Consider the following 25187-nt stretch of genomic DNA (forward strand, 5'->3'; position numbering starts at 1 on the left):
CAGAAGAAGGAACACTGTACAGTGATGAAGATGGGGAGGAGGAGGATGTGTACTCAAGAAATCAGCTGATTCAGCAGTACTTCCAATTGCAGCCAGGTAGGTTTGTGCCTTAATTTTTCTCAAATTATCCTGAAGTGCAGTGTGGCAGCTGTAAGTAACCTTTCTGTAGTGTGAGCACTGTTGATGCTCAGTGACTTACATCAGTACACTTTGCTGTACAGGGAGGACATATTGAGCTAAAGTACTCCTGCCTTTGCTGTTTCTCCTGTATGTGTGTGTTCTAAAGGTATTCCAAACCCTTTTCTAACTCTGATATTGTGGTAGTTTTGAAGTGATATCTGTAATGTATCTTCATAACTGATGTCCTAACACATCCCGTCAGTGAATTGACTCTCCCTGACTGTTACCCCAGCACTGGCTGTCAATCTGGAGAAGGTAGCATACACACAATAGAGCTAGGCTGTAATCCTAGCATGTGTTATGAGGCCAATACTGAGGTGTGTGCAGTCCTGTAAAAAATATCTGCTATGTGTTGTATTTTCTGCAAATGATGCCTGTTATTTTAGACTGTGTTATAGACAGGATCATGGAGTGTAGTAATTTTTTGGTTGTATTCTATATGTCATGCCTGTTTTACACTTTTCACAGGTGTTGTAGTGGTGGGTACTGAGTTCCCATGCCTTTCTGCTACTTAATTACACAAAGATGTGTGGATGGGGAATGGTAACAAGCAGTTACACAGAAGATGCGAACCTCACCCTGACAGTACAGTGCGTGAAATCTGATGTTTACTGTCATTTTAAGTGTCTCATTGTAGTACAAACATTACATTGACATAGAATAAATTCACATATTTCACATACACAGTAGCTGTGTTCAAGTGTGTTTATTGTGAATTAAAAATGGAAGGGAAGGTGCAAAAGAGTGGGTTCATGGTGGTCAAAATCATCAGTGTGGTGGCCCAAGTAATTGGTAGCACAGGTCCAGTATCCAGGGGCCATAGGAAAATGGTGCTATGGCAGTAGAAAGTCAACAAGGAGTCTCAGTGGCACACAAGGGAGCCAGTTCAGGAGAGGCTCATTTCCTGGCAGTGCGATTGGTCTTGGCATCAGTCCCTGGGATATGTCTGGCTCAGTGGCCATGTTTGCGTGGGGGTTCCTCAGGTACAGGGGGAGGGGTGCTAGTAGCCTGTGAGTCCACTGGCAGGGCCTCCATTCCACTAGCTTCTGCTGATGTAGAGAGCTGGGCAGGACTGTGGCTAGTAGAAAGGGCCGGCTGGTGGGAGGGGGACTCACGCAGGATGGAGGCCAGCTCCTGTACCACCCCTTGCATGGAGGCCATGGCGGCATTGTGGGCCTGCCACTGCTGCGTGGCCAGAATCTGCCCCTTCCTGTCCTGGGATTGGTGGTATGCTCCCAGGACTTGTGATATGGCCTCCTGGCCTATCGCCTCCCTGGGTTGCCCCACCCTTTGGCCCACAGTTGCCCTCTGTAGGAAAGTACCATCTTGCCTGGCATGTTACCCCCATATTTCACTGTATATATGTTGTTTTAGTTGTATGTGTCACTGGGACCCTGCCAGCCAGGGCCCCAGTGCTCATAAGTGTGCCCTGTATGTGTTTCCTGTGTTATGACTAACTGTCTCACTGAGGCTCTGCTAACCAGAACCTCAGTGGTTATGCTCTCTCATTTCTTTCCAAATTGTCACTAACAGGCTAGTGACCAATTTTACCAATTTACATTGGCATACTGGAACACCCTTATAATTCCCTAGTACATGGTACTGAGGTACCCAGGGTATTGGGGTTCCAGGAGATCCCTATGGGCTGCAGCATTTCTTTTGCCACCCATAGGGAGCTCTGACAATTCTTACACAGGCCTGCCACTGCAGCCTGAGTGAAATAACGTCCACGTTATTTCACAGCCATTCTACACTGCACTTAAGTAACTTATAAGTCACCTATATGTCTAACCTTTACCTGGTAAAGGTTGGGTGCTAAGTTACTTAGAGTGTGGGCACCCTGGCACTAGCCAAGGTACCCCCACATTGTTCAGGGCCAATTCCCCGGACTTTGTGAGTGCGGGGACACCATTACACGCGTGCACTATACATAGGTCACTACCTATGTATAACTTCACAATGGTAACTCCGAATATGGCCATGTAACATGTCTAAGATCATGGAATTGCCCCACCAATGCCATCCTGGTATTGGGGAGACAATCCCATGATTCCCCGGGTCTCTAGCACAGACCCGGGCACTGCCAAACTGCCTTTCCTGGGGTTTCACTGCAGCTGCTGCTGCTGCCAACCCCTCAGACAGGTTTCTGCCCTCCTGGGGTCCAGCCAGGCTTGGCCCAGGAAGGCAGAACAAAGGACTTCCTCAGAGAGAGGGTGTTACACCCTCTCCCTTTGGAATAAGGTGTCAGGGCTGGGGAGGAGTAGCCTCCCCCAGCCTCTGGAAATGCTTTGATGGGCACAGATGGTGCCCATCTCTGCATAAGCCAGTCTACACCGGTTCAGGGATCCCTCAGCCCTGCTCTGGCGCGAAACTGGACACAGGAAAGGGGAGTGACCACTCCCCTGACCTGCACCTCCCCTGGGAGGTGCCCAGAGCTCCTCCAGTGTGCTCCAGACCTCTGCCATCTTGGAAACAGAGGTGCTGCTGGCACACTGGACTGCTCTGAGCGGCCAGGGCCAGAAGGTGACGTCAGAGACTCCTTCTGATAGGCTCCTTCAGGTGTTGCTAGCCTATCCTCTCTCCTAGGTAGCCAAACCTCCTTTTCTGGCTATTTAGGGTCTCTGCTTTGGGGAATTCCTTAGATAACGAATGCAAGAGCTCATCAGAGTTCCTCTGCATCTCTCTCTTCACCTTCTGCCAAGGAATCGACTGCTGACCGCGCTGGAATCCTGCAAAACTGCAACAAAGTAGCAAAGACGACTACTGCGACCTTGTAACGCTGATCCTGCCGCCTTCTCGACTGTTTTCCTGGTGGTGCATGCTGTGGGGGTAGTCTGCCTCCTCTCTGCACTAGAAGCTCCGAAGAAATCTCCCGTGGGTCGACAGAATCTTCCCCCTGCAACCGCAGGCACCAAAGAACTGCATCACCGGTCCTCTGGGTCTCCTCTCAGCACAACGAGCGAGGTCCCTTGAACTCAGCAACTCTGTCCAAGTGACTCCCAGAGTCCAGTGACTCTTCAGTCCAAGTTTGGTGGAGGTAAGTCCTTGCCTCCCCACGCTAGACTGCATTGCTGGGAACCGCGTGTTTTGCAGCTACTCCGGCTCCTGTGCACTCACCAAGGATTTCCTTTGTGCACAGCCAAGCCTGGGTCCCCGGCACTCTAACCTACATTGCACGACCTCCTGAGTTGTCCTCCGGCGGCGTGGGACTCTCTTGTGCAACTTCGGGTGAGCACCGATTCACTCCACTTCGTAGTGTCTGTTCCGGCACTTCTGCGGGTGCTGCTTGCTTCTGAGTGGGCTCTTTGTCTTGCTGGATGCCTGCTCTGTCCCCTCACGCAATTGGCGACATCCTGGTCCCTCCTGGGCCACAGCAGCATCCAAAAACCCTAACCGCGACCCATGCAGCTAGCAAGGCTTGTTTGCGGTCTTTCTGCGGGAAAACACTTCTGTACGACTCTTCACGACGTGGGACATCCATCCTCCAAAGGGGAAGTTTCTAGCCCTTGTCGTTCATGCAGAATCCTCAGCTTCTACCATCCGGTGGCAGCTTCTTTGCACCCACAGCTGGCATTTCCTGGGCATCTGCCCCCTCCCGACTTGATCGTGACTTTTGGACTTGGTCCCCTTGTTCCACAGGTACTCTTGTCTGGAAATCCATCATTGTTGCATTGCTGGTGTTGGTCTTTCCTGCAGAATTCCCCTATCACGACTTCTGTGCTCTTTGGGGAACTTAGGTGCACTTTGCACCCACTTTTCAGGGTCTTGGGGTGGGCTATTTTTCTAACCCTAACTGTTTTCTTACAGTCCCAGCGACCCTCTACAAGGTCACATAGGTTTGGGGTCCATTCGTGGTTCGCATTCCACTTCTAGAGTATATGGTTTGTGTTGCCCCTATCCCTATGTGCCCCCATTGCATTCTATTGTGACTATACATTGTTTGCACTGTTTTCTATTGCTATTACTGCATATTTTGGTATTGTGTACATATATCTTGTGTATATTTGCTATCCTCATACTGAGGGTACTCACTGAGATACTTTGGCATATTGTCATAAAAATAAAGTACCTTTATTTTTAGTATATCTGTGTATTGTGTTTTCTTATGATATTGTGCATATGACACTAGTGGTACTGTAGGAGCTTCACTCGTCTCCTAGTTCAGCCTAAGCTGCTCTGCTAAGCTACCTTTTCTATCAGCCTAAGCTGCTAGACACCCCTCTACACTAATAAGGGATAACTGGACCTGGTGCAAGGTGTAAGTACCCCTTGGTACTCACTACAAGCCAGGCCAGCCTCCTACACCCTCCCACTGGCCCTAGCCCCCTGTGCCTGTGTCCCCGCCACAGTGTGTCCACTCCCACTTACATCAGGACCTTCATTGTCTTGAGGGGTAGGTGTTGACTTCGGTCCCTGTACTGGTGGGCACACTGTAGTTTGCCATGGCCTGGAGACACTGGATTGTGGGCGTTGGGCAACTGTGTTGTGGCAGACACAGTTGTAGGGGGCTCTGTCATGGCCTGGGTGAGGCTTGCGGAGTGAGACTGACCAGAGGTCCCAGATGGCCCAGGGAGGTCTTTCAGTTCCAGACACCCCGAGTTGCTGTCATCACTGGGGCCTTCTGGTGGAGGACTGGGTCTTCGTGGCACCTGCTGCTGGCTGACATTAGCAGTGGTACCTGTGGATAGCGAAGATTGTTATTCACATCTACCTAACCTGTTTGACATTGGCTAACCATGGAGATGGTGCAGGATAGCTGCATCCCAGGAACGGCATTGGCAGTGGTGATTATACATTATTTTCAAAGTCAGATGAGGTGACAATTATCTACTGATATGTGATGACATATCAGTTGTTTAGCATTACAGACATTGCCATCTCCTGGATTGCTGTTGACACCTGCTTCATCAGTGCTATTTGGCATGCTTCAGATTGCAGGGCTACCTTTGTGAAAGGGAGTGTGCATTGTTAGGTTAGTAAAGAGTGATGCATTGTGGGATTCGTAGTGCTTCATGCCCAGCATGCCATACGTGTATTTGTGAGTGCAGACGTTGGGATGGTGTTAATGCGGTGGTGTGGGCATGAAGGGGAATGGGTATAGATGGTTGGGGGGTGGGGATCAATGTGGGGTGGGGTGATTTGGGGAGTGATAGCGGGATGGGTATGCATGCTATACAGATGTACTTAGTGTCAGAGGAGTATAGGTGACTTACCGTTCTCCAGTTCTCCGGTGATTTCATTCCTATTCCTTCTCCTCCCATGATGTGAACTTTGGGAGAAGAGGTGGGGGTCCACCGCCAATCTTCATCATGGCAATTTGGTGCCTGGACGCTATGGAAAGCACCTACCCCCCAAGGTGGTCCCACCTCTTCCTGATGTCCTCCCTTGTACGTGGATGGCTTCCCACTGAGTTCACCTTGTCGATGATCATCCGCCATGACTCCATTTTCCTGGCAATGGATGTCTGCTGGACCTGTGCACCGAACAGCTGTGGCTCTATCCTGACGATTTCGTCCACCATGGCCCATAGCTCCTCAACTGTGAAACGGGAGTGCTTTTGTGGGGACATGTGATGGTGATGTGTGTGTTTGTGTGCAAATATGTTGTGTGACGTATGAGGGGTGTAGAGGTGGATATGGTGAGTATGTGCAGTGCGTTCTCCAGAGTGGCTGTGAGACATGTGGTAATTGTTTGTCATTGCAAAGGATTGTGGGTTGTGTAGGTGTGTATTTTATAGTGGTGTATGTGGGGGTGTGTGGTGTGCGTATGTGTATCAGGTGTGGAGTATTCGAATTGCCCAATGTGGTGTTGTGTTGTAGTGGAAGTGCAATTTCGACCACGGCGATCCGCACCACCAATAGATTACTACCGTTGACAGACCGCTGTGCTGATTTGTGGGTCGTAATATGGAGGGCAGGATGTTGTTGGTGTGGAGGTAGGGGTGGTGAGAGCACCTCTTTCCAGCCGCCCTTTGGCCTAGCGGTGTCAGATTTGTGGCTGTTTTCTGACGGATTTGTTTTTCTGACTCATAATACAGCAGGTGGTTTACCATCTACACGGTGGTATTTTGGCAGCCGTTGGCAAGGCAGTCTTCGGAAAAGACTGCCAAACTCTAAATTACCACCTAAATGTTATTATTGGGATATATTGTCCTGCAATAGTTCACTTCAATATGTAAGCAATATTGTTGCAACAAGGTGCTCAGTGAGCAGTGATAACAGTGCATATGGAAAAACAAAAAATGAATGCGCCTGAACCAATAGCCTACCTTCAAGGATCGCTATACAAGAACATTTTAAAGATTCAGGTAGGGTGAGATGATCTAATAAAAAAAAACAGTCAAAGCAACAGTGGTCTCGATATCTGGCCCAACTATAACAGTTTGTTCAGAAATTATATCCGAGTGTGGATGGGGACAACCATAGCTCACACTGCACTGGGGAAATCCAGAAACTTCGGGGAAAGAATGCTGCAGCCCATAGGGATCCCCTGAAACCCCAATGCCCTGGGTACCTAGGTACAATATACTAGGGACTTAAAAGGGGTGACCAGTATGCCAATGGTGGATGAAATACTGTGTTACCAGTATGCAGTGACAGAATTTAGAGGTGAGAGAGCATAATCACTGGGGTCCTGGTTAGCAGGATCCCAGTGAACACAGTCAAACACACTGACATCAGGCAGAAAATGGGGGTAACATGCCAAAAAGAGGGTACTTTCCTACACAACCGCCCCACCAAACGAGGGACAATAAGGCTAATCTTGCCCAGATGAGTCTTCATTGTCTAAGTGGAAATATCTGGAGAGTCCATCTGCACTGGAGTGATTACTCCCAGGTCTATATTCCACTGTAAAGTCCATCTCCTGTAGGGAAATGGACCACCTCAACAATTGAGGGTTTTCACCTTTCATTTGTTTTAACCATAAGAGAGGTTTATGGTCTGTTTGAACTATGAAGTGAGTCCCAAAGAGGTATGTCTCAACTTTTTCAAGGCCCAGACCACAGAGAGGCCATGGAGAGCCATACAGCAAGTCCAGACCACAGCGAGGCCTCCCTCTCCATGATTGACAAACGCTTTTCTCTAGGGCTCAACCTTCTACTGATAAAAGCAACAGGTTGATCCTGCCCCTCTGAATTCAGTTGTGATAGCACAGCCCCAACCCCTACCTCTGAAGCATCAGTTTGGACAATAAACTTCTTTGAGTAGTTTGGGCTTTTTAGGACAGGTGCAGTACACATAGCCTGCTTAAGCTCCTCAAAAGTTTTCTGACAGCTAGCTGTGCACAATACCTTTTAGGCACTTTTTGGAATGTGAGGTCATTAAGAGGGGCGATAATGGAGCCTTACTTCTTAATGATGATCCTCCTGTAATACCCAGTGAGACCAAGAAAGGCCTGGGTCTGTGTTGTAGGGGAAACCCAGTCTAAAATAGTATGTATCTTCACCTGTAGCGATTCAAGCTCCATCTACTAGGTGTCCCAGATAAACCATCTTCCCCTGCCCTATCTGGCACTTTGAAGCCTTGATAGTGGGGCCTGCCTTTTGCATGGCCTCCAAAACTTTCCAGAGATGGACCAGGTATTCATCCCAGGTGGAGCTGAAGACAGCAATATCATCAAAATATGCTGCACTAAAAGCTTCCACGCCTTGGAGGACTGTGTTCACCAGCCCCTGAAAAGTGATAGGTGTATTCTTCAAACCAAAGGGCATAACAGTAAACTGATAATGCCCTCCAATGGTAGAGAAAGCAGTTTTGGGTTCAGCCTCTTCTGATAGCTTGATCTGCCAATACCCTGCAGTCAAGTCAAAAGTGCTGAGATACTTGGCAGATGCCAGTGTATCAATAAGCTCATCTGACCTGGGTACAGGGTGAGCATCAGTCTTAGTGACTGTGTTGAGCCCTCTGTAAACTACATAGAACCTCATCTCCTTTTTCCCATTTTGAGAATGAGGCTTGGGTACAAGCACCACTGGGCTGGCCCAGGGGCTAGCTGAGTGCTCAATCACTCTCACGTCAAGCATCACCTGAACCTCAGATTTAATACAGTCTCTGACATGGTCAGGCTGTCTATTAATCTTACTTTTGACAGGTAAACTGTCTCCAGTATCTATGGTGTGCTCACACCAAGTGGTCTGACCAGGTGTCAGAGAGAAAAGTTCAGAAAATTGTCCTAGGAGGTTCCTGCAATCCTCCTTCTGCTCTTCAGAAAGACAGTCTGCAAGAATAACTCCTTCCACTGAGCCATCAGCTGCAGTGTTGGAGAAGAGATCAGGGAAAGGGTCACTCTCAACTTTCTCTCCCTCATCAGTGGCCATGAGTAGGGTTAAGTCAGCCCTATCATAGTAGGATTTCAGGTGGTTCACATGAAGTACTCTAAGAGGACTTCTGGGAGTGCCTAGGTCCACTAAATAAGTGACCTCACCCTTCATTTCCACTAATATGTGTGGACCACTCCATTTGTCCTGGAGTGCCCTGGGAGCCACAGGCTCCAGTACCTACACCTTCTGTCCTGGTTGGTACACTGTCAGGACAGCCTTCTGGTCATGCCATTGTTTCTGTAACTCTTGGATTGCCTGATGGTTTTTAGTGGCCTTTTTCATGTACTCAGCCATTCTAGAACTTAAGCCGAGCCCATAGTCCACTACATCTTGTTTAGGGGGCCTTTGAGGGTTGCTCCCACCCCTCTTTCACAAGAGGTAATGGACCCCTAACAGGGTTACCAAAAAAGAGTTCAAATGGGCTGTAGCCCACTCCCCAAGGGGGCCAACAATGTCAACCTCTACCCTTTCAAAGGGCACCCCAAAGGCCCCCTTGGTCCCACTGGCTTGGCAAGTGACAAAAGAGCGACAAAACTATTTTCAGTCTTCTGACATGTGAGGCCAATGAAAGTAAGGGACCAGTCTGTCCCAGGTCTTCCTTTGCCCGAGTTGTCAAGCAAGGGGAATGTCATGTGCCAAGGTCAAAAGAAACTCTCTATACTGCAAGGGAATGACCAATCTCCTGGTGGCACCAGGTTTTGGGTCCCTTGCCTCTATGTATAGAAGACTATTTTCCCAGTACACTCTGGGAGTGTCACTGACCTCCCCTGCTTCCTGTTTGACAGCTTGCTGTCTTAAACCCTCAAGTGTGGGACCAGGCTGCTGAGCCACACTTAACTCCTCCCTGGAAGGCCCCCCGCACCTAAAAGCTCAGCTGTGTCAGCCTGTAGCTCCTCTAGTGTAGGTTCTGCAAAGGAAGTAGACTCCTCCTCCTCAAACGGGAAATTTTCAGTGGAGGGAAGGATAGTGGATAACTTTTTACTCTTTCTACCCCTAGTTTTGGGGAACACTTGGTCCATTGTTCCAGGATCTAAGTTTCCCTGTCCTCTTTGCTTCTTGGCCTGAGCCCTTGTTAGAGCAAAGATATGCCCAGGAATGCCCAGCATTGCTGCATGAGCCTCCAACTCCCCATGCGCACAAGCTGAAGTCTCCAGATCATTGCCTAGTACACACTCTGCAGGTAGGTCTGTGGATACCACAACTTTCTTTGGACCAGTAACCCTCCTCCCCCCCCCCCCCAACTCCCCCAGTTGACATCAACAACAGCCATGGGGTGGCTAACAGTGTTATTATGGGTGTCAGTCCCTTGGTACTGATGACCAAGTAGGTGTTGCTCAGGGGCTACCAGTTTTTTCATCACTATTGTGACAATGGCACCTGTGTCCCTGTAGGCCTCAACCTGAACAACATTTATTAGGGGTTGTTGCTTGTACCTATTGTAGGAAAGTACCATCTTTCTTGGCATGTTACCCCCAATTTCTGCCTGTCTGTCAGTATGCGTTGCCTGTCTCACTGGGATCCTGCTAGCCAGGACCCCAGTGCTCATAGTTTGTGGCCTAATGTGTGTGTTGTCAGTAGTGCTTAACTGTGTCACTGAAGTTCTGCTAACCAGAACTCCAGTGCTTATCCTCTCCCTGCTTCCAAATTAGTCACTATAGTTTAGTGACTTCATATTCCAATTCCAATTGACACACTGGACCCCCCTCATAAGCCCTTAGTATATGGTATCTTGGTACCCAGGGCATTGAGGTTCCAGGAGATCCTTATGGGCTGCAGCATTTCTTTTGCCACCCATAAGGAGCTCAGACAAACCTTTCTTCAGGACTGCCACTGCAGCCTGAGTGAAACAGTGCACACACTATTTCACAGCCATTTTCACTGCATTTAAGTGACTTATAAGTCACCTATATGTCTAACCTTCATTTACTTAAGGCCAGGTGCAAGGTTACTAAGTGTGAGGCACCCTTGCACTAGCAAAGGTGCCCCCATGCTGGCCAGGGCCAATTCTCCAGACTTCGTGAGTGCAGGGATACCATTACACGTGTCCACTACATACAGGTCAATACCTATATGTGGCTTCACAATGGTAACTCCGAATATGGCCATGTAAGGTGTCTAAGATCAAGGAATTGTCCCCCCATTCCAAAACTGGTATTGGGGGCCAATCCCATGCATCCAGGGGGCTCCACCATGGACCCCCAGTACTGCCAAACCAGCTCTCTGAGGCTTGCACTGCATCTACAGCTGCTGCCACCTCACAGACAGAGTTCTGCCCTCCTGGGGTCTGAGCAGCTTAGTCCCAGGAAGGCAGAACAATGCATTTCCTTTGAGAGGAGGGTGTTACACCATCTCCCTTTGGAAATAGGTGTTACAGGTTTGGGAGGGGTAGCCTCCCAGAGCCTCTGGAAATGTTCTGAAGGGCACAGATGGTGCCCTCCTTGCATAAGCCAGTCTACACCGGTTCAGGGACCCCCAGTGCCTGCTCTGGCGCGAAACTGGACAAAGGAAACGGGAGTGACCACTCCCCTGCCCATCACCACCCTAGGGTTGGTGCCCAGAGCTCCTCCAGTGTGTCCCTGGTATTAGCCATCTTGTTTTCCAAGATGTAGGGACACTCTGGAGATCTGCACGCTCAGAGGACTCCCTGCTTTCACCCTGCACCAAAAGAACTGAAGGAATCTCCCGTGGAGTGACGGACTCACTTCCCTGCAGGCACTTTCTACGATGACGACAGGTTCTCTGGGACTCCTCTCCTGACAACAAGCATGCTCCTGGAACACAGGTGGTGGGCCACCACGACTCAGACTGTCCTAAGGTCCAGCTGTCCAAGTTTGGTGGAGGTAAAAGCTTGCCTTCCTGGTTTGTGACAGTACCCCTGTGCACTACGTCAACTCCAGCTCCTTGGGCTTCTGTGCACTTCTTCCAAAATTCCTTCGTGCACAGGGTAACTCAGGTCCCTAGCACTCCATCCTGCGATGCACAACTCGCTGAGTTGTTCTCCAGCGGCGTGGGACCTTCTTTTGTTGTGCTGCACCAACCACACTTTGCATCTTCTTTGGCCCTGTGTCCTCGGACTCTTGTGGGTGCTGCCTGGTCATCTGTGGGCTCTCTCCAGTGTTCGGAGCCCATCTGTCTCTTCAGTCTGAGTTGAGGACCCCAGGTCCCTCCTGGGTCGAAGCAGCGCCATTTTGACACAAACCGCGACCTTGCTTGAACCAAGGCTTGTTGGACAAATCCAGTGACGCAGCAGCCTGCATCCAACATCTCGACGTGGGACATCTCCTGCACCACGCAGAAACCCGCAGCCATCTTCTTTGGTGCTCTTCTGTAGACTTCTTCTAACCAGAAAATCCTCTTTTGCACCATCTTCTAGGTTGGCAGGGGCTCCTGTCCTTCCTGGAATTTTAGGCAACTTCTGGACTTGATCTCCTCTCTTCACAGGTCTTCAGGTCCAGGAATCCACCATTTGCTGCTTGCAGACTTGCTTGGTTGTTGCAATAACTCTTATCACGACTTGTAGGGTGTCCTGAGGAAACTCGCAGTACTTTACTCCTACTTTCCTGGGCTCGGGGTGGGGTATTCTCGTTACCTTTGGTGTTCTCTTACACTCCCAGCGCCCCTCTACACACTACACTTGCCTAGGGGGTAATTCATGATTCACATTCCACTTTCTTAGTATATGGTTTGTGTTGCCCCTAGGCCTATTGCATTCTATTGTATTTTCTACTCTTTGCACTATTCTAAGACTATTTACTTACCTGATTTTGGTCTCTAGTGTAGGTATTGTGTATAATAGTTACCTCCAGAAAGAGTATTGCCTCTAAGATATTTTTGGCCTTGTGTCACTAAAATAAAGTACCTTTATATTTGGTAATACTGAGTTTTGTCTTTTATTGTGTATAAGTACTGTGTAACTATAGTGGTATTGCAGGCGCTTTGCATGTCTCCTAGTTCAGCCTAAGCTGCTCAGCTACAGCTACCTCTAGACAGCCTAAGCTGCTAAAACACTGCCTACATTTCACTAATAAGGGATAACTGGCCCTGGTATATGGCGTAAGTACCTTAGGTACCCACTACAAACCAGTCCAGCCTCCTACACTTATCCATATTAAGGGGGCAATCAACAAGGGTGGTAAGGTCAATGCCACCAGCAGAGACTAAAACAGCCTCAGTGGTTTCCCTAACTAAACCAACTCCCACAATATTACCCAGAGTGAGCCCTGCTACACCCTTGGACTGGCTATTTATAGTCTTGTTTTTCCACCACCACTGCTATTACTAGGGGCACTAGTGGAAACAGTGGGGGTTGTGGTGGTGGGAGCTTTGGTGTTTTTCTTTGGACAAGTACTGTCACTTGCCCAATGGCTTTTGTTTTACACATATAACACCAAGGCTTTCTATTCTATTGGTTAGAAGACGATTTAGACCCACCCCCAGAGGATTTGTGTGGGCCTGATGAAGACTCCTGCTTTTTATCTTTTTTCCCCACCTTTGTCATGTGACTTACCATCCTTCTTCTTGTCTTTGTCGCCCCCTGTATGAGCTATCCTGCTCACACTTGTTCTGGCCCATCTGTCTGCCTTCTTTTCCAATTCTTGGGGAGAGGTCAGATCTGAGTATACCAAGTATTGGTGTAACAAGTCAGACACACAGTTGTTCAAAATATGCTCCCTCAAAATTAGATTATATAGACCTTCATAGTAAGACACTTTCCTGCCATGTAACCAACCTTCCAAAGCTTTTACAGAACAGTCCATAAAGTCTATTCCATCTTGTAAAGACTCTTTTCTGGTTTCTCTGAACTTTATCCTGTATTGTTCAGTGGTTATGCTAAATCCATCCAAGAGTACAGTTTTAAGAATACTGTAGTTGTCTGTGTCTTCTTCTCTGACAGTGAGAAGTCTAACCCTCCCCTTGTCAGAAAAGGACAACCACAGAATGGCAGCCCACTGCCTTTGAGGGACCCTGCGAACTTTGCAGGCCCTCTCAAGTGCAGCAAACCACTTGTAAATTTCATCCCCCACCTGGTATGGGGGAACAATTTTATGCACGTTTCTAGAGTCTATGGTGTCTTCCCTAACTCCATAACTCCTGAAACTACTGCTGCCACCTTGGGGAACTAACCCCAACTGCTGCCTTTCCCTTTCCACAGCCAAGGCCTCCCTATCTAGGGCTAGCTGTTGCTGCTGCAGCCTCTGGCCGGTCTCCTCCAGTATCAGTTTCCTGATCTCCCTATCTATGGAGTCATCACCTGGAGTTGTACCATGGGATCCCTCAAAATATGAGGTAATATAGGAATGGGAAGAGGTAGATATTTCCCTGACTTTGCTAACTCTAGTACCCTGATCTCTAGGTGTGAAGGGAGCCCTCCCTGAGTGACTATCCCTCCCACTGCCAGCTACGCTAGTAGGTTTGCTAGAGGGAAGATCTGTGGAAGAGCCCTCCCCTGAATCTACAGGATGATTCCCTGCCTCTAGGGGGTTAGAACCTCCCTCCTCATCGTCCTCCTGGTTATCAGCATGTTCCTGATCAAAATGAAGGAGAAGACTTAGAAGAACATTTTTGTTAGGGTTCTTACCTACATCTAGGCTTCTCTCTGAGCAAATCCCCTTCAGTTCTTTGAAGGTCATGCCCTCATAGGGAGTACCCATGACCTCAGAGCTAGGCCCAGCAGTAGACATAATGTAGTGTGAGTGTTAGTGTAGTGTAAGGAGAAACCTACCCTACTTAACTTCTAGTCTCTTAGAAAGGAAAGTAAGAGACTAGATCCCTGCAACTATGTATATGTGTATAGCACTTGGTAGAGAGTATTCTTTCCTGTGGAAATCACTGGTGACAGAGTGATAAAGCAATTGCAAGTACTTATCCAAACCCTGCACCACCAATGTAGGAGGCTGGCCTGGTTTGTAGTGGGTACCTGAGGTAAGTACACCTTATACCAGGTCCAGTTATCCCTTATTAGTGAAATGTAGTCAGTGTCTAGAAGACAGGCTCTCCAGGGGTAGTGTGGAAGAGCAGCCAAGGCTCACTAGGAGACATGTAAAGCCCATGCAATACCACTGTAGTCATCCAGTACTCACACACATGAAAGAAAATACTCAGTGTTACAAACATAAAGGTACTTTATTTTGGTGACACAAATGTCAAAAATACCATAGAGACTATACTCCCTTAGGAGGTAAGTAATACACAAATTATACACACTAGTATGCAGAAATGTGCATAAAAACAGTTCCAAAACAGTGCAATTAATGAAAATCACAATAGTTAGAAATGGGCCTGGGGGAACACATACCATATACTAAGAAAGTGGAATGTGAAAGTCAGTTTCCCACCTAGGCAAGTGTAGTGTGTAGAGGGGCTCTCAGAGTATTAGAAAACACCAAAGGTAAGTAATAGAACCCACCCCAGAGCCCAGGAAAACATGAGTAAATCACAGTAGCTTTCCTAAAACATACAAGAACACGGAAAAGAAGATTAAGCAAGAACCAGAAGATACTGCAAGACACAAACGATGGATTCCTGGACCTGAAGGCCTGTGGAAGAAGAGGACCAAGTCCAAGAAGCACTGAAGAGTCTAGGGAGAACAGGAGCCCCTGCTAACCCGGATGAAGGTGCAAAAGAAGAACCACCGGTGAAGAACAACAGTCAGTACTGCACCTAAGAAGACAGATGTGGGTTTCTGGTTGGTGCAGATGATGTCCCACGCTGGATGGAGGATTGCAATCTGGTTTGTGTCACTGGAATCCACCAACAAGCATTGGCACATGCAAAGCTCATGGTTAGTGGAAAATGGCGCTGCCCGGGACCAGGAGGGACCTGGTGGCCTCTACCCATGAGGGGAAGACAGAGGGGGCTCTCAGCAATTCAGAGAGCCCTAAGAAAACAGGGCAGAGCACACAGGAGTCCCACAGCACGGGGACAAAGAAGATGCAAAAGGAGGCCCATGCAACACTACACAAAGATCCCACGCTGCTGGAGAACCACGCAGGAGGCTGTATGTCGTAGGATAGAGTGCTGGGGGCCTGAGCTGCACGGTGCACGAAGAACTTAATGGAAGGATGTAAACAAGCCTTGGAAACTGCAAAACACGCGGTCCACGGGGTACTGTCTTGCGTGGGGAAGCAAGCTCTTACCTCCAACAAAGTTGGACAGTTAAACGTCAGGACCAACTGGACCACTTCAGTCCACCACCTGTGTTGCTGGATCCACGCACTTCTTCCGTAGAGGGGACCCAAACCACCGGTAGTCGCTGCAGAGGGGTGCCTGCTGAAGCAGGGAAGTGACTCCTTCACTTCAATGGAGATTCCTTCATTCTACTGGTGCAGGCTGAAGACTGTCTGTCCTCTGAGGATGCACGGCCGGGAATTAGTTGCAGTTGCTGGCAGGTGCTGAAGATACAATGTTGCAGAAGTCGTCTTTGCTTCTTTGTTGCAGTTGTAGAGTTCCTGGAGGGTCCAGATGCAGTTTCTTCAGTAAGAAGGTGAAGTAAAGGATGCAGAGGATTCCTGTTGGAGTCTTGCAATCTGAATGTGAAGAACCACCCAAGAGAGAGACTTTAAATAGCCCTGAAATGGGGATTGGTCAGCTACACAGGTAAGCACCTTTCAGGGGAGGTCTCTAATGTCACCTGCTGGCACTGGCCACTCAGATGCTCGCAGAGTGCCCTGCCAACTTGGAATCCAAAACGGCAAAACTCAGGGACACTCTGGAGGAGCTCTGAGCACCACCCCAGGGGTGGTGATGGACAGGGGAGTGGTCACTCCCCTTTTCTTTGTCCAGTTTTGCATCAAAGCAGGGACTGGGGGTCCCTGAACCGGTGTAGACTGGATTATGCAAGGAGGGAACCATCTGTGCCCTTCAAAGCATTTCCAGAGGCTCTGGGGGGCTACCCCTCCCATGCCTGTAACACCTATTTCCAAACGGAGAGGGTATATCACCCCTCTCCCAAAGGAAATGCTTTGTTCTACCCTCCTGGGCTTGAGCTTCTTGAGCAACAGGAGGGCAGAAACCTGTCTGAGAGGTGGCAGCAGCTGGGGCTGCCTGGAAAACCTCAAAAGGCTGTAATGGCAGTCCTGGGGGTCCTCTAAGGAGCCTCCAGAGTGCATGGAATCATACAACCAATGCTTGCAAAAGCCTTGGGGTATGATTCCCACTTGTTTGATACCAAACATGGCCATATTCGGAGTTACCGTTGTGAAGGTGTAAATAGGTAGTGACCTATGTACAGTGCATGCATAAAGTGGCGTGCCCTCACTCACGAAGTCTGGGAAAATAGTCCTGGATGATGTGGGGGCACCTCTGCTAGTGCAGGGGTGCCCTCACACACAGGTACTCTGCACCCAGCCTTCAAGGTTGAAAGGCCTGACATATGGGTCTCTGCAACTCCCTCTCCAACTACTTTCACCTCAAAATCGCAGACATACGCAACAGCTTCACAGCATCAGCACCCACCATAACCACCACGACACAACCAACAACACAACACCCTCCCACATCAACTAACTACACACCTCGACCCCCACCAACGATGAAGAAATCGGCAAAACCATGAACTCCATCCACTCAGGCTCCCCTACAGACCCCTGCCCCCACCACATTTTCAACAAGGCCAGCCAAATCATCGCTCCCCAGCTCCATGCCGTCATCAACAGTTCCTTAGAAACCGCAACCTTCCCAGACATTTGGAAGCATGCCGCAGTGAACAATCTCCTTAAAAAACCCAAAGCAGACCAGGAAGACCTCATGAACTACCGTCCCATCTCTCTTCTCCCCTTCCCCACAAAGGTTGCTGAGAAGATAGTCAAAGCCCAACTGTCTCACTTCTTACAAGAAAACAACATACTCGACGCCTCCCAGTCTGGATTCCGCAAGAACCACAGCACTCAGACCGCCCTCATCGCCTGCACAGATGACATCAGGACCAGAGTGGACAAGGGAGAGACCGTCGCCTCATCCTCCTACACCTCTCCGCAGCATTCAACACTGTATGCCACCATACCCTCCGCAAACGCCTTTTTGACGCCAGAATTCGACACAAGGCCCTGGACTGGCTCACCTCCTTCCTCGACGAAAGAACCCAAAGAGTTCGCCTCCCTCCCTTCCGGTCTCCAGCCACCAAGATCTTCTGCGGGGTTCCCCAAGGATCCTCCCTCAGCCCCACCCTCTTCAACATCTACATGGCCCCTCTCGCCAACATCCTCCGCCCCCACGGAATCACCATCATCTCATACGCAGACGACACCCAGCTCATCATCTCCCTCACCAGGAACAAAGCCACCGCCAAGATAAACCTGCACGCCGGACTCCTCGGCGTCGCCAAATGGATGACAGCAAGCCACCTCAAACTAAACTCAAACAAAACAGAAATCATCATCTTCGGCCCAAACAAGACGGCATGGAACGACTCCTGGTGGCCCACCACCCTCGGACCACCCCCAATACCCACCGCCCACGCACGCAACCTTGGCATCGTTCTAGACTTATCTCTCTCCACGGCCCAGCAAATCAACACCAGTTCATCCTCCTGCTTCAACACCCTTCGCATGCTACACAAGACTTTCAAATGGATTCCTTTAGAAACAAGAAGAACGGTCACCCACGCCCTCATCAGCAGCAGACTGGACTACAGCAACTTCCCGTACGCAGGGACCACAGCCAAGCTTCAAAGAAAACTCCAGAGAATTCAAAACGCAGCCGCACATCTCATCCTCAAACTCCCTCACCACGAACACATATCCACCCACCTCAGATCCCTACACTGGTTGCTCATCAACAAAAGGATCATTTTCAAAGTCCTTGTCCACGCTCACAAAGCCCTCCACGACACTGGACCGGCCTACCTCAACGAACGAGTAAACTTCCACATACCAACTCAACAGCTCAGCTCTGCCGACCTCACCCTCGCCACAGTCCCCCACATCCAACGCACCACCTCCGGTGTCAGATCCTTCTCCCATCTCGCCGCGAAGACCTGGAACTCCCTCCCCACCAACCTACGCAAGACCCAGGACCTCCTAACCTTCAGAAAACACCTTAAAACATGGCTTTTTGAGCAGTAACCGGCAACCCCCCCACAGCGCCTTGAGACCCTAACGGGTGAGTAGTGCGCTTAAGAAATTATTTGATTGATTAATTGATGGGTGACCTATAAGTGACCTGGTGCAGTGTAAATGGCAGTGAAAGGGTGCATGCACCATTTCACACCTGCTGCAATGCCAGTCCTGTAGAAGCCTTTGCATGGGCTTCCTATATGTGGCAAAAGAAATGCTGCAACCCATAGGGATCCCCTGGAACCCCAGTGCCCTGGCTACCTAGGTACCATATACTAGGGACTTATAAGGGGTGACCAGTATGCCAATTTTGGATGAAATACTGGGTTACCAGTATGCAGTGACAACATTTAGAGGAGAACAAGCATAATCACTGGGGTCCTGGTTAGAAGGATCCCAGTGAACACAGTCAAAAACAGTGACATCAGGCAGAAAATGTTGGTAACATGCCAAAAAGAGGGTACTTTCCTACACTAAGGCGTTGGAATAGGGGCCTGCTCACCCCTCATCTGGGAGGGACGGGTGGTGACTCCCGCTCTGGCCAAACACTGGAGGAGACGAGGCAACTTGCCCGTCGCGATGTGTGGCCTAGCCGTTTCAGGGAGTAAGGGGCCGAGGCAGTGAGCTTCAAATGGAGTCTGGCGGTATGCTGTATCCGAAACGCTTGGGCTCCCCAGACTGGTAGGTGCATGGTTTAATATCTGGCATAAATGTGCCACAGATATAATACTTATAGGGGGCTCCCCCCCCTTTTTACCTGAAATGCCTCGTTGCCTGACATGGGAGCTGCCCTGAGGACCAGCACACCTAGTTTAAGAGCACACCGTGAGTCTCACTTTGCCGGCCACAGTAGAACCGCTGATACACGGGAGCAGGGAGGCCAGGGGGCCCAAATAGACTTGCAACCTGTGGTCTGCTCTTTGGCCTGTTGGGAGACTGATTGCGGGGGGCACTTGCCCGGGATGGATGACCCTGGTGTTTTGCTAAACTTCAGACTGAGAAAAGACAAAATGAAAGGAATGCCAACAATGCAGCACTCTTCGTCTGAGTAATACATTTATTAAGGCACTCCTCAAGGTTCGTACAGGGAAAGCGTGTAGGTCAAAATCAGCAACACAAGTACACTCCTGAAAATAATCACAGCAGTAGAATAATAATGATCATAGAAACAAGCAATGAAAATACACTACTTCAATCATGGATAATATATCTACATATATAGTGATTATATATTCATTCATAACACAACGCTAAAAAAAAGAATAAAAAATGGATCACCATGGGGCTTAACATTGACATCATCACTTTGCCACTTTCAAGCCGAGAACCCAGACGACTGCCGAGAGAGAGAACCACCTTCAATGGGAAGCGGGCAAAGGCGTCTCCTTCCCGGAATGAGTTCTGTGTAACCCCAGTCGTCAAGTTTCCCTCTTAAGTACCTTAAACAAGCTGGAGAGGGGAATTGTAGAAACTCCCCACTCCCATACTGTAAGATGTTGTTCAAACGCTGGCCGCACCAGGTCGGTGTTGGAAAGGAGCACGGGTGAGACTGGCCAACTCTCACAGGGTTTTTCCAAGACCGAGCTGTTCCCTGCCTTACCATAAACCTTCTCAGCGTGGTAAATCTTATCATCAGTGCTCTTCACTCCTCCATGTTACGTACCCCCTTTCAGTAAGAAAGAGTGAAAACATGTTGCACAAGCAGTGTGTGGAAAAATATCTGACTGTGTGTGAAGCTAAGCTAAACAAAAAAGTCAGTGGTCAAGATGGAGCAGGTGGTTAAATACGAACAGCATTACACCTGGAGACGGAGAGAAGGTCTGAGGCCATCTAAGAGGCCAACCAGGAACAGTGTCCTAGAGAGCCCTGAAAATGCCAATACATTGCTGGTGGGGCTGCGACAGTGCCTAGGGGGGTGGCTGGCTTTAGCTGGGATTGCCATTGATGACAGAGGGCGGAGGGGGTACTGACACAGATGACAAAGGGTCCTCAGGGACGGAACGGCTGCCCTGCAGTAAAGGTGGCACATCCCCTATGAGCCCTGGATGCGGATCGGCCTCCTTCACGACAGTGCTAGCTGTTGAGAACCCCCGGGAGCACCAGGGAGACACCGCACAACAATAATTATTCTTTGTGGAGTGGTGTACAGAAACACTGAGTTGCAATTTTTTCCAGACTATACTCTGAGTGTGCAGGCGGCGCGCAAGGCATTCCTGCCGCTTAAGTGCTCTCTGAGTCCGACTGCAGCTCGTTTTTCGCTTATCTACCTGGCTAAGCTTCAGATACAGCATGGCAGAACATTACATTTCTTTACGGATCTGAAGTTGGTGGCCAGGTTTGTCAAGACGCTTCCGCAGCGCCCCACAGCTGAGCAATCTGGAGCTTCTGGCTCGGAGCAGGCGCACCTCAGTGACACTGATTGACTGCCTTGAAGTTGTGTTGATGGTTGGCCCTGAATCCTGTTGGGTGCCGCTGTTGTGGTGCCTCTGATTTCCTATTTCAGCGCTGCTGTATCAGTCTACCTGCTTTTTCTAGCCCTTTGTCCTTTCTAGCCTGTCTGCTTTGCGGATGGGCTGGATGGCTAGGCATACGACCCCTGGATGAGTCCCTTTACTATGCTGTGGGGTTCAGATCTCCTCTGTTGGGAGATGGGGGGGGGGGATTTCTGATTTGACCCGTTTGGGGGGTCTGCATGGGTGAGGGTGGGTTGGGGTTCTGGTTTGTTGTTCCTGTGATGTTTGGACTTTTTCCTACTGTCTTTTTGTGCTGGATGGGGCTGGCAGGAGGTGGCAGGTGGCTCTGTGGCCGGACGACTGGACGTGCTGTTGTGATGAGGCTGGGGTCAATGACTGCTGTTAGTTGCCTTACCTGGAATGTGCATGGCCTGAATGATCAGCATAAGGTGAGACTCATGTCTGCTTACATTCAGCGTCATCATATCTATGTGTGTCTGCTTCAGGATACTCATTTGGAAGCGCACAAGCTGAAACGGCTGAGGGCGGGGTGGATTGGAGAGTGTCATGGAGCGGTGTTTTCGAGGTACGCTAGAGGAGTGGGGATCTTGCTGCACAAGGGACTGCAATGGCGCACGCATCGTGTGATAGTGGATCCGAATGTGCGATATGTGCTGTTGGGTGGGACATTGCTGGACAGGCCCTGTCAGCTGGTGTCAGTTTACGGCCCTAATGTGGATGACCCTGGATTCTTTTGTGAGGTGTGGCGCTTGGTTGAATCGTTGGGGCTGTGATTTGGGGGGGAGATTTCAATGTGGTTTTGGGTCCGGAGAGGGATCGGGAGAGCTCGACTAGGCCTCGACATTCTGCTGCTGCTTTGAAGACTGTAATGAGAGATGGCGCTTTGGTTGATCTATGGAGAGCTAAGCATAGTGATCGGAGGGAGGGTACGTGTGTCAACTATGTTCATCATAGCTGGTCTCGCTTAGACCGATGGCTGGGAACCAGAGACGTGGAGATGTGGACGCAATCGGTAGAGCATCTGGCACGGACCCTCTCGGACCATTCCCCGATTAAACTGCAGCTGTCGATACCTGGGACACCGGGGGCCGCTGTGCTTGGCGTTTGCCGCAGGGAGCTCTTCGGGATGTGGTGTTCTGTGAGGAGATCCGGGAAGCCATCCTGCATTTCTTTGCTGAGAATCACGGGGTGTGCCTCTCTAAGCAGCACGGCGTGCTTCGTGCTTTGCGTCGTGAGTTAGCTGAGCTGGAGTCTCAGATAGTGGAGTTGGAGGCAAAATTGGTGACGGACTGTGCTGGTGAGACGGTGGCGACTTTGTGGAATGCGGTCTCCCGATATGAAGAAGCCTCCAACCGCGAGGTCTGTTTCCTGGGGAAATATGCCAGGGCTCGGCATTATGGGAGGGAGACAGGGCTGGTCGCACACTGGCAAACATGCTGCGCAAGCCTTGGGCAAGTGGGTACGTCACTAAAATAGACGGGCAGGGGGGCGAGCGGGTGGCTGGAACGGCGGGTGTTATGCAGGTCTTTACGCGAAATTTTGAGGATCTATATTCAGCCCCTGCTGAGCTGAATCTTGATATGGCACAGGCTTACTTTTCCGAGATCAGTTTGCTCTGGTATGATGACAAGCATAGAGCTTACTTTGACGAGCCCTTTTCGGTGGAGGAGGTCAAGGCAGTAATTAGTGGACTGCCTGTGACAAGGCTCCGGGACTATATGGGTTGACTCCTGCCTTTTATATAGAGTACTCCGATATTCTGGCTCCCTAACTGTTGGAGGTTTATGCTGAGGAGCTGGAAGCAGGCTCTCTCCTCGCCTCCTTGCGGGAGGCGCTGATCGTCACAATACTCAAACCAGGCAAGGATCCTTGCAGTTGCGATTCATACCACCCGCTCTCCATGATCAATGTTGACAATAAAATCTTGGCCAAGTTAATAGCGCTCCGCCATTGATGTCGCTTCTGGTGCTCCCGGACCAGTCCGGCTTTGTGCCGGGGTGATCGATGACGCACAATTTGCGCACGTTCTTCGCGGTGCTGGGTAGCCTCACGGCGGAGGATGAGGCTGCTGCAGTGTTTTTAGATGCGACAAAGGCAGTTGATTCCCTGTCCTGCGCGCTTTATAAGGCTGATCCGCTTGCTGTATATGGATCCGGTTGCGAGGCTTAGGTTGAACAGATGCATATCGGACCCCTTCCCGGTGGCCCGGAGGACTCGTCAGGGATGCCCTCTATCCCGCTCCTTTTTGCCATCGCGATGGAACCGCTGGCAGCGTATTTGCGGCAGCATCACAATCACAGAGGGCTGCAGTTTCTGCAACATCCGATCTTGGTCTCAATGTACGCAGATGATGTTGCACTGTATTTGCGGGAGCCGGGTGGGAATCTGGATATTCTGCTCACTGAGGTTGTCCGCTTTGGTATAGCAATAAATTGGTCTAAGTCGGTGGTGCTCCCTCTCACTAGTAGTACCGCACGTTTCCCGGCGCGTTATCCCGTTGAATGGGCGGAGGGCCCAGTCCGTTACCTGGGTGTATGGCTAAGCTGTGATGTTGAGTCCTTTTGGCTTGTTAATTATGTAAGTTAGTGGCCTGGTTGGAGGCTTTTGCTGATTGGGCGCATTGGCATTGCCAAGATGGTTGTCTTACCCAAATTTTTGTATCTTTTTGTTAACCTTCCACTGGTGCTGCCCGTGAGCTTCATACGGAGGCTTAGGTCGGCTTTGGTGCGGTTGGTGTGGACAGGCGGGAAGCCCAGGATCACGTGGGAGAAGCTGACGCTGCCGTTCGAGCTGGGAGGGCTTGCCGCCCCTGATTTGGAGCTGTATTATTACTGTGCTCAGGCTCACTTTGCGTACTTTTGGATCCGTCCTGTGCGGTATCTACCTCATCTTGCGGCTGAGAGTGATGCGGTGTGGCCAGACCGGCTGCCGAGGGTGCTTGGATGTATGTCCCAGACTCAACCCAGGGGAGTGGCCACTGTTGCATGCACTTCTAGGGCTTGGGCTCCTCTGATGCGTCGGTCGGACAGGTGTGAGCCCTTCCCTCCCGCGGTGCCGGTGTTGGATGTTGCAGATGCGACGCACGACTGAAGGATTTTCTTACTGCTTCCGGGTTGTCTCTGTTGGGAGACTGGTTTGTGAACGAGCGTTTGCAGTCGCCGGAGGTTGTGCTAAGTGATGGGGCTGATAATGTGTTGCATAGGTTATATTTGTTGCGGGTATACGCGATGCTCCGGGTGCGATTTACTGGTCTCCCGACTATGCCTCAAACTTGTCAGGAGCTTGAGTTGCTATGGCGCGCGCAGTCCCCGCGTAAGCTTATTACTAAATTGTACAGGTGCATGCAGGAGCAGCGGAAGGCGGTGGTGGAGGCTGCTAGGGCTAAATGGGAGAGGGATGCTGGGGAGGATATTACTGAGGCTATGTGGAGAAGCTGTTGCGCTCACATGAGAACACTGTCGCCCAACTATAGATTGCGGCTCATACACTTTAAATGTTTACACCGCTTATATTACACCCCCGCGGTTTATGTGCTATGGGGTTGCGTGACGATGCACGAACATTGCTGTGCTCCGGATGCTGATTGTCTGCATTTGGCGTGGAATTGTGGAGAGGTGCGCGCCTTTTGTGGTGAAGTGATGCATGCGATAGCTGAAATGACTGGCTTGGATCTGCCTTTCTCCCCTGTGGTGGCGTTGTTAGGCCTGCTGGATGGGGTGCCGTCGGAGTGGAGACGCCTCGTGGGTATACTGCTCTTGCTGGCAAAGAGAGGGGTGGCGATCTGCTGGGGATGGGATAGGGCTCCGCGGAGGTCTGATTGGCTCCGTGATGCCGCATTCTGTCAGAAGCAGCTGTCAATCTTTTGGGAGATGGACCCGGCGGGCTCTTGCCCTAGAGACATTTCAGCGCCTTTCCGCTCCTTTTTGGAGTCATCTGGCTAAATTGAGAGAGCCTTAGCAGCACACGCGTGGCCATCCATATGACTGTTTGGATTGGGTATTGCTCCCGTAAGTGTGGTGAATGCTGTTTGGTGGACGATCCTGCTACGTAAGTCTGCTCTGCCGACTCCATCCTTCTACTGTTGTGGTTGTTGTTAAGTTTATACCACGAGAGCTCCTGCATTCAGATTTCCCCCTGGGGGTGTGCTTTATGTCGTTGCTA

Source organism: Pleurodeles waltl, chromosome 5 (genome assembly GCF_031143425.1).
Source record: "Pleurodeles waltl isolate 20211129_DDA chromosome 5, aPleWal1.hap1.20221129, whole genome shotgun sequence".
In the NCBI taxonomy this organism is placed as follows: Eukaryota; Metazoa; Chordata; class Amphibia; order Caudata; family Salamandridae; genus Pleurodeles; species Pleurodeles waltl.